Source organism: Pinus tabuliformis, chromosome 6 (assembly GCF_031772625.1).
Source record: "Pinus tabuliformis cultivar Carrire ecotype Pingquan chromosome 6, CPIR1, whole genome shotgun sequence".
Lineage (NCBI taxonomy): Eukaryota > Viridiplantae > Streptophyta > Pinopsida > Pinales > Pinaceae > Pinus > Pinus tabuliformis.
The window spans coordinates 716032622-716050225 of record NC_142292.1 but is presented as its reverse complement, the minus strand read 5'-3'; positions in this window follow the sequence as shown (position 1 = coordinate 716050225).

The following is a 17604-nucleotide window of genomic DNA, read 5'->3' as shown; positions in this document are numbered from 1 at the left end:
GCAACGTTCCTTTTGCAGTCCTTTATGAGCCCCGGTGATCCTATCAAAAACAGATCATCTACATATAAAACCAGAACGAGAGGCTCATTCACCACTATAAGATACTAGAGATTGGGATCTGCATCACTCTTGATGAATCCCACCTGCTACAAGTAACTGTCAATTCGACTGTACCATACCCTGGGTTCCTGGGTGAGCCCATATAAGGTCTTCAATCTGCATACATGAGTGCACTTCTCATGAGTTTCGAAGCCTTCAGGTTGCTCTATGAGTATGTACACCTCTTCTTCTATCACCCCGTTCAAAAATGTTGTCTTGGCGTCGATCTGGTGAATTTCCCATCCCATCTGCGCTGTTAGGGATATGACAGATTTGATAGAGGTATATCTGGCAACTAGGGTGAAGATCTCCTCACAGTCTATTCCTTCCTTTTGTGCATACCCCTTTGCCATGAATCTAGCCTTGTACTTCTCCACACTACCATCTGTAGCATACTTGATCTTGTAGATCTATCTGGAACCTACAACTGATCTGTCTTCTGGAAGAGGCACTACCTCCCAAACATCATTGGTCATGATAGAGTTGTACTCTTCTACCATGGCATCCACCCACACCTGATGTTATGTGGCTTCCTAAAACTGGAAGGTTCCATAATCTGAGCTACCAAGGCTTGATATCTGTTGGTCTGCATGCGCTGTCACTTGTTTATCCTGGGTCTGACAAAATCCTTTGCACCTCTCAAGGTCTGGCGCACTTCCCTACTAGCTCTATCACTGGTGGTGGGAGGTTCAGTCAATTCCTCCTCCTGTTCCTGCTACTCCGTCTGCTGAGAAATTCTTGGATCTCCTACTCCTGAGGAGATGCTGGTACTGGTCATGGTACTCAATCCTCGTGACTGTTCTACTGCTTGTCCAACTTGTTGTCCCTACTGTTGGACTAATGGAACTTATGCTAACTGATCTCCTGCAGGCATCTCTTGAGATTTTTTGAAAGCCCTGTCTTCCATGAACTTTGCATCTTGCCTTACTACAATCTTCCTACTGCAACGAATGTAGGTCCTATACGTCTTTGAGGTCTCGCTATATCCTACGAGGAACCCCTTTTCTGTAGTCTGATCTAACTTACTCTGTTTTTCATCTGGGATGTGACAGTACATCACGCTCCCAAAGATCCTCAAATGACTTACTTCAGGCTTCTTCCCTATGAGGACTCCTTCAGGCATTTTCTTCCCCAATGTTCTATGAGCTGTTCTATTTTGAATGTGCACCGTTGTGTTACATGCCTCAGCCCATTGAAATCTAAGCAGAACCTGGTCATATAACATAGCCTTTGCTGCCCCAATTATTGTTCTATTCTTCCGCTCTGCTACTTCGTTCCGCTCTAGGTTGTATGGAGTTTGTCCATTCTCTTTTTGATGCCTTCCTGCGCACAAAAACTTGTGAAGTCTTTATCAATATATTATTCACCGTTATCTGAATGCAACACCTTGATCTTTTTCCCGTCGCGTTCTCTACAAGTGCTTTGAACTCTCTGAACCGATCAAAGACCTCATCTTTGGTCTTTAGAAAATAGATCCAAGTCTTCCTGGAATGATCATCAATAAAAGTGAAAATATTCACTTCCACTAAGAACTTTGGTCGACATAGGGCCGCAAATATCTAAGTGTATCAATCCCAACACGCCTTTTGCTCTGCTATCACTTCTGGGAAATGTTGCCTTAGTGTACTTTTCGAGCACACAACCTCTACAAACGTCATCGTGCTCAGTACTGAGAACTGGAATATCCATTATAGTTTATCTAAGCATCCTAAGTGCTCCATGGTGTAAATGTCCCATCCTCCCATGCCATAGTTCGGTCAGCTCCTTCCCACTGCTATTGTCCTTGCCTATCAATGCCATTGGAGAATCAATCTGCAACCTGTATAACTTGTTGCTTCTAACTCCAATTCGTCTCACCTTCTTCTCGCTAGAGTGTTTGACATACACTTTCTTCCCCACAAAGTGTACATCGTACCCCTTGTCCTGCAACTTGGACACTGAAATTAGGTTCATACCTAATCCTGGCACATGCAGTACATTAGTAACACTAGTGTTGTTTCTTGTTTCAGTCAGAAACTCTACAGTGCCTCTCCCTACTGGAGTACATTTAATTTTGTTCACTATAGTGATCTGGCCATCTTCTCCTGCTGATAGCTAGAGAAGTATTCCCTAACTCTCCTCATATGAGTTGAAGCTCCACTATCAATATACCAAACACCAGATGATGTTGAACTTGACAAGCATGCAAATTTATCTTCCAATCTGGAGGACAATTCTGAGGCTTCCTGACTACTAATTCTATCTATGACTTTTTTTCCTATGCTATTTCTCCTTTCCTTCTCAACATTGATTTTTTTGTTGCAAAACGCTACGTCCTAGCTGAAGATCTGCGCTGTAAGGAAAATGTTGTTGCTCCCTCTACCTCTGGCAATCTTCGATCTGGAAAATTTAGTTTCTCTATCGACTCTCTTATAGAAATAAATTTTCCTCAAAAATTGACCCTCTTCGCCCAAGGGACTGCACTGCCTTTGAGGGTTTCAAATTATTGCCTCTACAGAGACTCGAGTTGCCTACTTCCTTCTGCGTTGAGCTCTTTGGCTTAAGATCTAAGCTCTGGTTCCATGTGGACCCACCCGTTAGGATAGAATATTTGGCTGGGCGAACCCAAGGACTGAACGAATTGAAATCACGCTGCCTGAACCCGTGGATGCTAGAAACCAAACACTAGTCAAACCCAATACCCAACCAAGCCCAACCTCACACTAGGCAACAACTAATATTATCTCTTCTATTTGTTAAATAAGTTAAACAAATTATTTGCAATTTCTTACGGTAAATATCGAAATAAATACACTATAGCCTTCACAAATTAAATATTGTGGAAAAATAAATGCAAAGAAAATTAGAGAAATGTTGGCATACATATAAGCACATTAACACAGTTATTTTTGGACAATCGTCCCCAGAAAAACCCAATGTGGGAAAATTGGTGCAGAAGATGAGGGTTTCTTTATTAATCTTCAGCAATAATTCATGTACAAGATGTTAGACAACAAAAAATAGGGAAAGAAACATAGAGAAATTTAGCAATAAATTTCTCTCCACAACGATTCTTTGACCCCAAAACGGAGCCTCTGCCCTCATGTCTGCGCAGTTCCCTGATGAACTGCATCCTCTCTCACGCTGGCCCTTCCAAAATTTCTCCTGCACTCTCAGACTATTGTTTATGCCCTCTCTCTCCTACCTGCAACTCACCCTCTGTTGGGTTGTGTTATATTCTTTCCACGACTAGCCCACGTAGTTAACTGGGGTTACAAGGGGCGCAGAGCCCCCCCTTCATTGCACCGATTGGGTAACGAGGGGAGTCACAGGGGGTTTGAGGGGTGCAGATAACCCCACTCTATGGGGTTAGGTTGGGCAGACCTACGTATGGTTTTGTGCATGATTTTTGCACATGGTTTTTGACGCGATGGTTTTTGGTCCATGGTATTGGATGTTTCGGCATGTATAAATATGTATTGTAACATTGAAAGGAACATAATGAAAAATCAAGCTGGTAGTCCCGACTTTGGGATCCAGGGAAAAATCTCTGTGTATTTGTTTTATGTGTTATGCTCTCGCATTGTTTATTTTCTGTGTTTTAGAATTTGTATGGAGGTAATTTTTGTACGGGGTTAAAACCTACATTTGGTATCGGAGTTGTTTTGGCTTCAAGGGGACGCCTTTTGTTGCTGAGGGGTTTCGCTCGGGCCTGTGGTAGACCCTGTTCAGTGGGAGATTTGCGAGATCGATTCTGGTGGTGAAAGAAGATGTCGAGCAGTGGAAAGATAGAGATCGAGAAATTTAATGGTCAGAGTTTTGAGTTGTGGAAACTCAAGATGGAGGATCTGTTAGTGGATAAAGATCAGTGGATCGGGGTAGATCCAAGTACTAAACCAATGGGAGTGTCCGATGAAGAATGGAAGAAGTTAGATCGGAAGGCAAAGAGCACAATACGAATGTGTGTCTCAAATTCAGTATTGCTGAATGTATCAGGGAAAGCTACGGCTAAGGCTTTGTGGAACAAGTTAGGGACTTTGTACCAATCTAAGTCTCTGGTGAATAAATTGTTGCTGCGGAAAAAGCTGTACAACCTGAGGATGAAAGATGGAGACTCGGTGACAGAGCATCTAAACGCATTTAAGACTGTGGTAAGTCAATTATTATCTGTTGATATTAAAATTTCAGATGAAGATAAGTGCATCAGTTTGTTTTGTTCTCTACCAGATTCGTGGGATAGTCTGGTTATTGCAATAGGTAGCAATACAACTGCTTTGTAGTTTGATGAAATAGTCTCATCCTTGCTGACGAAGGAGATGAGACAGAAAAATATGGAGAGCCAGAATGGTGATGCCTTGTCTGTACGAGGACGGTCCCATAACAGAAATAAAAATACGTCATCGAGTGGGAGATCTAAATCTAGAGGGAGATCTAAATCTCTAGGAAAACATGTAAAGGTGGTGTGCTGGAAATGTGGAAAGGAAGGGCACTACAAAAGGGACTATAAATCTAAAGCTCCTGATAAAGGAAAGGGATCTGATGATGCTCTTTCTGTAGAGGCGAAAACCACCTCAGATGAAGGTGGGGATGTGTACTTGGCTTCCTCAAGTACACATGTAGATCATGAGGCATGGTTGATTGACTCAGGTGCATCCTTTCACTTCACTCCCCATAGAAAGTGGTTCTGCGAGTATGAGAAGTATGATGGTGGTGATGTCATCTTGGGGGATGACAGGAAAGCTAGAATCGTTGGTCGCAGAAAAGTAAAGTTGAAGTTGCAAGGTGGAAGAGTTAGAACACTTCTGGGTGTTCTGCATATTCCTGCATTAGCCAGAAATCTGATTTCCGTAAGCAAACTAGATGATGCAGGTGTAAAAACAGTGTTCGAGAAAGATACCTGCAAAATGGTTCGGGGAGCACTGATATTGATGTAGGGAGTTCGAATTGGAACTCTATACGAGCTGCAAGGTAGCACTGTTGTTGACGGGTGCAACAGTTCTGTGGTTCTTGAAAGTGGAGCAAAAAATCTAGTGGTCTCTAGAGAGAAGACCATGTTGTGCCATCAAAGACTTGGACATATTGGAGAGAAGGGCCTTCAAATAATCATGGTAAAGGTATGGTAGAAGGCATGAGTAATAGCTCTCTGGATTTTGATTTCTGTGAAAATTGTGTATATGGGAAGCAGAATCGGGTGAGTTTCCCCTCTAGTGGTAAGAGGGCGAAACATATATTAGAGCTTGTGCGCAGTGATGTGTTTGGACCTGTGAAGGTTCCATCACTGGGTAAGCCTATGTACTATGTATCATTCATAGATGACTTATCAAGGAATACATGGATATATTTCCTTAAGAAGAAATCTTACCTATGTACTATGTATCATTCATAAATAACTTATCAAGGAATACATGGATATATTTCCTTAAGAAGAAATCTTAAGTCTTTGACAGGTTTAAAGAATTTAAGGCTCTGGTGGAAAACCAGATAGAGAAGAAGATAAAAGTGCTGAGGACAGATAACGATGGAGAGTTTTGCAGTAAGGAATTTGAAGAATTCCGTAAGAAGTGTGGTATAGCATGGCAAAAGACTACTCCATATACACCTCAGCAAAATCGAGCTGCAGAAAGAATGAACAAGACGTTGATGGAAAGGGCAAGAAGCATGCTCAGTGGTGCCGGGTTAGGACAGGAATTCTGGGTAGAGGCAGTGGAGACAGCATGTTACCTGGTCAATAGATCACCTTCATCAACGTTGGAGGATAAGACTCCACAAGGGGTATGGACTGGTAAGAAACCCTCTCTTTCACAGCTGAGGGTATTTCGATGTGATGCATATGTACATGTTCCAAAGGAGAAATGAACCAAGTTGGATAATAAATTTGAAAAGTGCATCTTTATTGGGTATAAGGATGGTTTAAAGGGTTATAAGCTTTGGAACCCAGTAACAAGGAAGGTTGTGTACAGCCGAGATGTGGTGTTCAGAGAGGTGAAAGATGTTATTAAACATGAAGTCCAACCAAAGGAACCTGAGAAGATAGAGTTTGAGCTAAAGGAGGAAAAATCAGACTCTACAGCAGAGGAGGAATTAGAAGATGAAGAGCCACCAACTCCGGGTGTGAGAAGATCACTTCGAGAAAGAAGGCAGCCAAAAAAGTATAGTCCATCTGTTTTCTGTCCAAATTTTGATTTATCTATTACTAATGATGATCCCAGAACTATGAAGGAAGTAGTAGATTCAGAGGATGGAAAGCTTTGGAAAGAGGCCATGGTTGATGAAATGGCATCTTTGCACAAAAATGAGGCTTGGGATCTGGTGGAGTTGCCAGCTGGAACAAAACCCATTGGCAGCAAATGGGTGTTCAAGAAGAAGACAAATGCAGAATGTAAGGTGGAGACATACAAAGCTCGGTTGGTAGCAAAACGTTATTCCCAAGTGCTGGGAATTGATTTTGGTGATATTTTTTCTCCTGTTGCCAAGATAACTTCTATTAGATTACTTTTATCTATTGCTGCTACTTTTGATTTTGAGGTAGAACAGATGGATGTGAAGACAACATTTCTTCACGGGGATCTGGAAGAGGAGATCTACATGAAGCAACATGAAGGCTTTGCGGTGAAGGGTAAGAAAGAATTGGTATGCAAGTTAAAGAAGTCTCTGTATGGGTTAAAATAGTCACCAAGGATGTGGTATCAGAAATTTGATACATTTATACAGGGACTTGGCTTCACCAGAAGCAAAGCAGATCACCGTGTGTATTTTAAATTAATTGGTGACCCTATGTCAGGTTGGGCGGACCTACCTATGGTTTTGTGCATGATTTTCACACGTGGTTTTGGACGCAATGGTTTTCGGTCCATGGTATTGGATACTTCAACATGTATAAATATGTATTGTAACATTGAAAGGAACATAATGAAAAATCAAACTGGTAGTCCCGGTTTTGGGATCTAAGGGAAAATCTCTGTGTATATGTATTTTATTTGTTATGCTCTCGCATTGTTTATTTTCTCTGTTTTAGAATTCGTATGCAAGTAATTTTTGTAGGGGGTTAAAACCTACACCCTCTAGCTCTATATCCTCTTGTTGAACTTCAGCCACTAAGAAAATTGATCTACCTGGGCAACTAAGTATCTGCTCTAGTGCATTCTCCATCTACCCATCGACTTCTTCTTATAATGTTTTGTTGGAGCACCAACGCCCAATATTAAATCATAATCGATGGCCCAGATTAATTCCCTGTTGATCCATGTGAGTTTCTAGATTATTCTCACCACATCTCAATTAATACCAATTAATTAGCCATATTCCTTAAGTTTAGACTTACAAAATAGTTAAAAAATTGGTTAATAATCTAATTGAGACACTTTTGGGTGGAATTTCTATAAATGATTTATGGGTTTTGGAAAATACATGTTTTCTAGCCTCCACCAAATTTTGTGGCTAGAACACATCCAATGCTACAAACACTAACATCTTCAAGATCAATCATGATGCAAACAGTAACATCGAGAAATACAAGGAAAGGTCTGTGGTGAAGGGGTTCTCTTAGAAGGAGAGAATAGATTACGAGGAGACATTCACTCCTGTGGCTAGGTATACTTATATCAGGGTCGTGATCTCACTAGTAGCACAGATGGGAAGGCACATCCACCAAATGGATATCAAGATGACATTCCTCAATGGTGAGTTGGAGGAAGTGTACATCGAACAACCAAAAGGCTTTGTAGAAAACAAGCAACGTGACCCATGTCTGTAGACTGAAGAGAGCTTTGTATGGGCGCAAGTAGGCTCTCAGGGCGTGGTATGAACATATAGATAGATACTTGCACGAACACATAAAATAATACTTACAGGGGATGGGCTTTGTGAAGAGTGAGACAGATGCAAACCTCTATTATTTGATGGTTGGGGGTGAGGTACTCATTCTTTTCATATATGTGGCGACTTGTTCTTGACAGGTTTGTTCCCACCAAAAGTAGGGACCCATTAAAGAGCTTCTTTCCTAGTCATCTTCTTCTGTCAGCAGCCAACAGCCCCGGTGAACCACCCATATCCAATTTGATGTGTCGATTCATCTCTACTCTCTGCATCAGTTGTATCTTTCCTCGCCCATCTATCAAAAGCATATGTTAGAAGGTGGGAAATCCAGCCCAAAAGTTAAGTTTTTCATTGTGCAATCGGGTGCTTATGCTTATTTTTCATTTGGCATCTTGGGCATGGATTATTGGGTAAATTGGAAGAAGAGCTTTGACCATGGTTTGGTTCCCTCACCTTAAATGGGGGTTTAACCTTCAATCCTAGTCTCGTGGCCTATGGCTTTAGGAAAGCCACTACTTCGGAAACCCCGATTATGGTAGCGTCGCAGCTTGTTCCATTTTCCCGTTTCACATTATTCACTCCCCATTTTTCACTCCCCATTTTCTTGTTCCACAATACAAGCCCTATTTCATCATTTTCCTTCTCTAGGTCCACATGATCACTGGGTCCACAAGGCACTAGCACTCCCCCTCTCCTTTTCCACATATCTAGATTGGGCCTAGAAACGTCGCCCCAAAGGTTGATGTAGCTAAAAAAAAGTTAATATCGTATCAGGGCCACAAGCAACAAACAAAAGAAAATGAAAATCCTAAAATGCAAAAGATAGCCAAGACATTTAATATAGCATGTGGGAAAAATCCAAACATGAGCTCTAACCCTTATCATTATGGCTATCACCCTAGTTCCTAGGGCCCATGAATGCCCCTCGCATCATTAAAGGAACCCATGCACGTCCCAACCCCACCCCTTATGGGCGTTGAACTACCCCACTATAGGGGGTAATGCTCTCATTTCCTGGAGCTCCGAGCAATAATACAAAGAGAAATCAAGAAAACACAAAAGGAAAATAAAGAGGGGTGAAAAAACAAAGTCTGGGGTAACTCATGTATTCACGATTTCTCCCTCCTACATCTATATATACTCAATATGTGGGCATCCCTCATCATTGCAATCCTTGTACCCATGGCATCTATAACTTAGAGACCCCTGTTTCCCCATCCATTTCATCATCATTCCCATGCCACCTATTAAATGAAGGACGTACAAGGGACCTATCTTTCTCCCTTTGGGTTGGGAACACTTAATAGGGTTGTCTATTAACCACTTCTACCTAGGGAGATAACACTATTACAAGATTAAAGCCCCAAATTGGGAAGAGCAGCCACATATGAAGCCACAATGTGCCCTTGATTAACAAGCTTGGTTCACTTAGATGCACTAATTTTTTATTGTATTTAATGGTGAAGATGGAACACCTAACATTACATGTAACTTGCACGTGGCTTCATCATGGGTTGGGCAACTTAACTAGGGCCTAAATCCACTCGAGGAGCATATAACATCTTCCGAGTGAAGCATTGAGAGCCATGGGACTCTTATACTTGCAGAGCATAATTACTTCACTGCATGGGCACCTACAACACCACAACAATCTGCACTTTGCCCCATATTATTCACAAGATGATGCACTTGGACCAACACGCCCCAACTAGTCTAGCAGTGTACATGTGGGTTGCAGTTGATCCAAGGCTTAAATGAGGTTTGTCTCACCTTTTGAGACATGGGAGGGTTAGCACCATTCTCCGAGCCCTGAACGATAGAGAAAATTCAAGCTACTCTCCCACCAAGAGACCCATGAGATCCATTTGGTGCCCCAAGTACAAAACTAGGGTCCACTTGATGATTTGCATGGATTTCTAGGGGCCAACCCCTAGTAGATGATTTATGGAGTCATATTGACTCACTTTGGCATAAAGAGAGATCAATACATGCCTCCAAGAGGCCCACGCAGTGATGACATCAACATTTATGGAGCCATATTGACTCACTTTCGCATAAAGAGAGATCAATGCATGCCTCCAAGAGGCCCACGCAGTGATGACATCAACATTTCGTCCCTCTTCTAGGTTTATCTTTATGATTTTTCATTGGCTATGTGGTTGGCTTGTAACCACAATTAGTTTTCCCCTCCATTTGAGGACTAATAGTGGCTTCTAGGCTAATATTAGACTTGGTAGATCATGTATAAATAGATGAGAGCTCATTTATCCTCTCATCATCATCACTCTTTGATTCAATCTCTTGAGATATTTTCACACTTGTTTCTTTGGCTATTGTAGACTCGGATTAGATCTCTTGAGATATTTACGCACTTGTTTCTTTGGCTATTGGAGACTCTTGTGGATGCATTTCGATGTATGGAACTAATTCGCATTTATTCTTTAGAGCTACTTATTAAGTACTAGATCGATATATTTCATCTTATCTTGTAAGTGTCTTGTGTTGATGATATTAGACTTGGTAGATCATGTATAAATAGATGAGAGCTCATTTGAGCCTCTCATCATCATCTCTTTGATTCATTCTCTTGAGATATTTTCACACTTGTTTCTTTGGCTATTGTAGACTCGGATTAGATCTCTTGAGATATTTTCGCACTTGTTTCTTTGGCTATTGGAGACTCTTGTGGATGCATTTCAATGTATGGAACTAATTCGCATTTATTCTTTAGAGCTACTTATTAAGTATAGGATGGATATATTTCATCTTATCTTGTAAGTGTCTTGTGTTGATGATATTAGACTTGGTAGATCATGTATAAATAGATGAGAGCTCATTTGAGCCTCTCATCATCATCACTCTTTGATTCAATCTCTTGAGATATTTTCACACTTGTTTCTTTGGCTATTGTAGACTTGGATTAGATCTCTTGAGATATTTTCGCACTTGTTTCTTTGGCTATTGGAGACTCTTGTGGATGCATTTCGATGTATGGAACTATTTCACATTTATTCTTTAGAGCTACTTATTAAGTATTGGATGGATATATTTCATCTTATCTTGTAAGTGTCTTATGTTGATGCAATTCTTCTCTTGAACTTGTTTAATGTATGGAAAGGATATCTCTAGGATGTGTTAATTGTGCCCTAATTATTGAAAATTCATTTTGAAAGGCTATAGTATTGCATATGTTATTCAATGTATGGCATATAATGAATGTTCTTAGTGGAGGAAAATCTTTGAGCTCTCCATGAACTCCATTATTTATTGAAGATATTAAATGCTTAAACTTGGTACCTAGGCCATCATTTTTAAGCCTCCTTAGAGACGATTTATCTCATCTTTGAACATCCTAAGACTTCATATGCCCAAAGGAAAAGGCACTAATCCAAGTCCTTGGTGGTCAAACCTTTTTCTTCTCCATAAATTCTCTCACCAAAAATTTGGTCCTATTAAGGTAGGACGACCATCTAGGGCTTAGAGGGAATTGCATAGGAGGAAGTTTTGTGGGAAACTGAGAGCCTAAACATCAAGTCTTGTGTCTTGGCCACAAGACCTCAAGTTTTGTGGGCATCCACTTAGTTTTATTCCATAAAATTTCAAGCCCTAGGTATAGCCCTAATAGGGAAAGCCTAGCTAGCTCTATATTGCAATCATTGAGCATTCCTTGAGACATCCTATCACATCATCTTGCACCTAAAACCCTAGAATATCTATCAAAGGTGATTATTCTCTTATTGGGACTCCTCTCATCGGTGAAAGTATGTAAAGAGCATGGGACCTTGGCTATGGTGATAGTGGGCCATTGTCCCATTGTTAGCACTTAGCCTAGCATTTTGTCTTATAGGATTTCCCTATCTAAGGTCTACTAGATTTTGTGGTAACATTTTGGTGTCGTTGTTGGGGAGGAAGTGAGTCTACCTTCATGAAATATTTACCTTCTTCCCTATTGACAATATAAATCATTATTTGGCAAATCCATTGGAAGAACAAAGCCCTTGTTCTTCATTGAGCTTCAAGGTTCAATGCTTGTAGGGTGAAGCAAGCATTCATTCACCCTGCCAACTCCCATGTCATTGATATGTGGAAATCAACATGTTGAGCAAGTTATTCCCTACTTTGGACATAACATGGATCCCACAATACCCAAGATCAAAATATATAAAGGATGTGCCAATATTTAATGGTGATCCATTTTGAGCAGCCAATCATGTAGTAAAGTTCATTAAGCATACTTCAAGGGTCAATGTGGACCAACCAGCCAATTATGTAGTAAAGTTCATTAAGCATACTTCAAGGGTCAATGTGGACCAACCTGGTGTCATGATTGAATTATTTATTATTTCCATTGGCATGCATGCACACTGGCTTGAGTCATGTGAGCCTAAAAGTATTCCCTCTTTCTCTATATTGGTTGTATATTTTCTGGTGCATAATGGACCAAGTTTTCAAACCATTGAGGAAGCTTGCCAAAACTTGGATATAGCCCTCCAAGAGGAGGGGCTCATTGAGTGCGTTGAAGACATTGAAGAAGAACATCTTGAGCTAGAGGAAGAGCCCTTTCTAGATCACCAAGATCAAAGCATTGATGAATAAGTTGAAGACGATCCTGAAAGTTGCCATTGATGAAGATATTGAAGACGATCCTAAAAGTTGGCATGATAAGGATCTTGATGAAGAGGGTCCCTTAGAAAGTAGAATTGAGGATAACCCCATCTTTTTCAAGGATGTTGTTTTTGACCATGTACATATTAAGGAATTTGAAAATGATGACCCCATTAATCCCTTTGACATTAACATTGGTGATTACTTGCACATTGAGGAAAGGAAATGGGAAGGGATTGGTCATCATTTTGATGAGGACCCTATCTACGACACCGATGATGATATTAATAGAGATCGTGCCTTTCCCTATCTTCCTTATGATACTGGAGGTGTATTTAAGTCATCCACGAACCCTCCTGTCATGGCCCAATGGCATGATAAGGATCTTGATGAAGAGGGTCCCTTAGAAAGTAGAATTGAGGATAACCCCATCTTTTTCAAGGATGTTGTTTTTGACCATGTATATAATAAGGAACTTGAAAATGATGACCCCATTAATCCCTTTGACGTTAACACTGGTGATTACTTGCACATTGAGGAAAGGAAATGGGAAGGGATTGGTCATCATTTTGATGAGGACCCTATCTACGACACCGATGATGATATTAATAGAGATCGTGCCTTTCCCTATCTTCCTTATGATCTTGGAGGTGTATTTAAGTCATCCACAAAGCCTCCTTTCATGGCCCAATGCACAACCATTGAAGATGATGAAACTAGGTTGTTTCCCACTTTTGAATGTAATCAATGTGATGAACAACCTAATTGTTGTGACCTTCCGGGCCATCCATCCCCTCATCCTTCTTGTCATGTCCATAAGGACCCCATAAAGCCTCGCATAACTAAGGAGACTTTTGGGAAGGAATGTTGGAGTATGGTTGTCCACTTCTCCATATTTAAACTTGAGGGAATGACTCGATGGTGTGAGCATAATTCCCTATTTCCTTTGCATCCATGTATCCTTTTCATAAAGTGTGGCCCTCTTATTTTCCCATGTCCCACGCATATGACATGGTCTATAGATCTTGTGTGAATGATTGTGATGTTTTCTTATCCCATGTCATTACTAATCATAGGGAAAAAGGGTATTATATTAATAGGTTAATATGCAAGTTACTTTGGGTGTATGACTATACTTAGCATTTGCATAATATGGCATGCATGGTAGTGTAGGGAGCAATGCATATGGTAGTGTAGCAGAAGAGGTTGTTCCTTCAGAGAATCATGTAAGACCTCTAACATAGGTTTGCTCGTTTAGATTTTTCCCCGTCTCCGTTTCTACTAATTGGAATAGCTTCAACACACAGAGCAGAAGGCTGAGTATAGGCATGGGGTTTCCAGTCACGGTTGGACCAAAGCTTCCCTTACAGACGGTTCGTATTTTCCATCAGGACTTCATCAGCCGAAGATTGTAACCAAGCACAGAGAAAATGGACACAATACTAGCCAAGTGCTGCAGTGTCTCATGTCTCTTCAAATTTCAGCCACATACTCTATTCAAAAGCCAGAGCGTAGTAGTTGGCAGCACTTATTTCCATAAACAAAAATAGTAATATATCAAACAAGGAAAAGTCACGTGAACAAAAATAGTATGCAGAATCAAACAAAGCAAAAGCAAAGATAATAAGCAAAACAAACCAAATGAAACAACAAACAACAAGCAAACTATGTACATGGCACGGGCGCGGCCCAACCTACTGAAAATAATGTTTGAGATCTTGGTCGTTGACAGGAAGGTTGTCAATCTTCCTGCCCAATGATTGCAAATGATATGTGTGTGAGCCAAGTTTCTCTTGGACCAGTGTCGGTCCACCGGCTCCGCTACTAGAACCTGGTGGTGTTCCATAAGACCTTCAAGTGAAGACAACACCACTGTTTCTAGTACTGTGTGCAACATGGGCTTGGATGATGGCATGAGGTAGTTATTTTTATTCTGGGAAGGGTTCATTTTTTTGAAGTCAATGCGTAAGCGGATTTTCCCAGATTTCTTGCGTGCAGGATTTAAATTGGAAAACCAAATATGATGACGAAATTTGCAAGTAATCCAAACACTTAAAATGTTAGTCAAACTTTTCAGTGAAAGGAGTACAAACAACCTGTATGTGTTACCTGTTCTTTGTTGCAATGGCTTGTCTCCTCCTTAAACTGGAATCTCATGTTGGATTGCTCACGTGCAGACCCATCCCGGTACTATTCAATTAAGCAGTCAACATTGGTTGCTATTGCAGTGTGTAGCTTGTACCGAGATTGGACATCTCTGGATCATGGTAGATTCCCAAGTTTCTTTGTTCGTTCGTGGTGTTGGTCCTTCATGTGTTCAACATGAGTGCTTCAGCATCATTGTTTGTGACTCTGAACTTCAAACAGCTTGAAATCATGCATTGTTCATTGTTTTGGATGACTGAGATGCACTTGGTCCCTGAGTCATCAAGTGTTCCTAATTTACCAAGACTTGTGGTCCACAACTTATCTGTACATGCACTGTTTGGCATGTTGGTATTTTTGCTACTACCGTTGTTGCTACTATTGCTACTAACAAAAAAAAAAAAACTGTACAAGTTTCATTATCATCAGTTGGGTGAGGAAGGAGTCCCAACTGCTTGTCTGACGATGTTGAAGTAGGCCATGCAAGATAACACTCCAATGTCTTTTCCAGGAGGCAGTTGCCAAACATGAGTTCTACGAAGGCCAATGGTTCGTTCTCGCCATCAAGGGGAGTGACATTGTGTTTCATATACCTCTCGGATAACACCCGGATTTGGTTGCATATGCCCTTGTACGAAAGCCACAGGTGAGACCAATCTGTAGCAAAGTATCCATCTAGCTTTATTAGACCAGTCTCTGCTGAGCAGCAGACCATATGCTTCCGGTATGTCCACAACAACTATGTTGATGCACTGGTGGACTCGACTGTCATGAGATAGTCAGATGATTACGTCTCGTAGTTCACCAATGGCTGGTACTGATGTTCTATCAAGTTGGATGATTCTCGCAGATGTTTCGCTCCATCGTGCATTGATCTTCTTAGCAATGGAGAGTGGCATGACATTGGTTGTCGCATTTCGCTCCATCGTGCATTGATCTTCTTAGCAATGGAGAGTGGCATGACATTGGTTGTCACGCCAGAATCAACCAAACAGTTGTGGACATTGTAGTTGAAAACTTCGAATGAAAGCAGGAATGGGGGGCAACCTGAGTTTGCTTCTTCCATCCAGAGTGTATTGAGCACAGTGGATAGTGATCCGGGAGGTGTGCATGCTCCCTTGTTGGTAGAGGTTGCATTGTCTATTTCTATTTGTCCCAATGCGCGCAGCAAGATATCTCGTTGGCTCTGGACTTTGGCTAACTCGAACAAACTGATGTTCGCTTGAGTTTTCTTCATGTCATCAACTATGTTGTAATCCAGAGGTGGTAGACTCACCGAGGTGTCCGAGGTGGAACGGATGCTCGTGTTGTCTAGTGGATTGTTCTGCAACTTGCTGCTCACGAATGTGTTCTTATCCGCCACTGTCTTCCCGGACTTTCTTTGTGTTTGTTGCTTTGAGGCAGCTGGTGGATCGGCCTTCTTTATCAACTGTCTCACTTTCTCTTGCATCTCCTCAAGTGTTGGGGGAGCCCCTTTACTCCTAATATTGTAGCGATCATTTTGCTTTTGGGGCTACTTCTCGGTGTTCGTCTTCGAGACTACTTGCGAGCACTAATATGCGTTCACCACATGCCCAGAACTTGGTGCTTCATCAAGTGCAACCTCTTCGTTATCATCAGTGTCTTTCGGTTACTCCTGTATGTCACCATCTACATCGAGTGTATGAGCACAGGCAGAGGTAACAACTCGCTTCCAATCTAAATAAGAGTCTTGGGATGAAATTCTTCATGGAAGGAACAATACTTAGGATCAGCACATTGATCAAGTTGGAACATAGGCTTCTGCGCAAATTTGGAACCGAATCAGTTGTTGCTTGATGAGCTGGTTGATGAAATGCTTGCCTGTCTCTGTCTGGGCAGATGACTACTCGCGAATGTGTCCATCTTCCGTTGCTTGAGTTCGGACATTTCGGTGGTCAAGTTCTTGACCAGGCGAGTGAGGGTTTCAATATCAGTTGCTTCCTTGTCTCTGCCCTTGCTCGCTATTGCTTGGGGCTTTCTGCTCGCATCCTTGGAGTCTTTCGTTGATTCGTCATCCTTGATGACTCCAATGGCGTGCAAGTCCTTCTCAACAGCAATAGCCTCTTCACAGCTTTCTAACAGTGTTGGCTTCGCAGCTCACTTGACGAACTACACAATGGTGGTTGGCAGTGCAGATGTGTAATAGTTGACAGTGATGGAGTCATGAGGTTTGGTGTTTGCTGCAAACTTGTTCAAGATACGTGTAAACCTCTAATTGAAATCTTTTACTTTCTCTTTTCCCTCCATCTTAAGGCTTCCCAATTCTTTGAGTAGCATGGCTGGGGTCTTGTCATCAACAAAATTTTCAAGGAACATACGTTTGAAAGAACCCCAGTTCTGTATAGAGTTGGGTGGAAGGCTGTGATACCAAGTAGTTGCCCAGTCGTCCAAGGTACATGGAAACAATCTACATGCTACGTCGTCATAACATACCTCAAGGGTCTACAGTTGTAGGTAGAAGTTGTCTAAGTGGTCTTTTGCCTTCACCGCGTTGTCAAGGTTAAACTTGATGTTCATTCTCTCTGCTCGCTTCGGCATCTTGTGCAGAACATCCGAGAGAGCCAATGGTCCCTGAGTCATCCATTCAAGATTTGGGTCAGCCATCTCTTCGTCTTCTTCGTCCTCTTCGTCTTCTTCCTCTCTATCTGAATCTGATGGTTCCAGATCTGAGTCTATCGGTTCATCTCCACCTCCACCTCCTCTGCTGCCTTCCCCTCCACCTCCTACACCGGAGTTCGATCCCAAGACCACAAGAGTGCCTTGTTCGTCCAAGAGCAAAAGAGTACCTTGTTCGTCTTCAAAGAAGATTGGAGGTTCCTCTCCGTCTTCAATAGCTTCTTCCAACCCTTCAAGAGTAGCAAGGACTGCTTCTTCCACCGATGATACAACAACTCCTGTGGGAGTGGCCTTTGGCTTCTTAGATGCATGTGGAAGGTACTA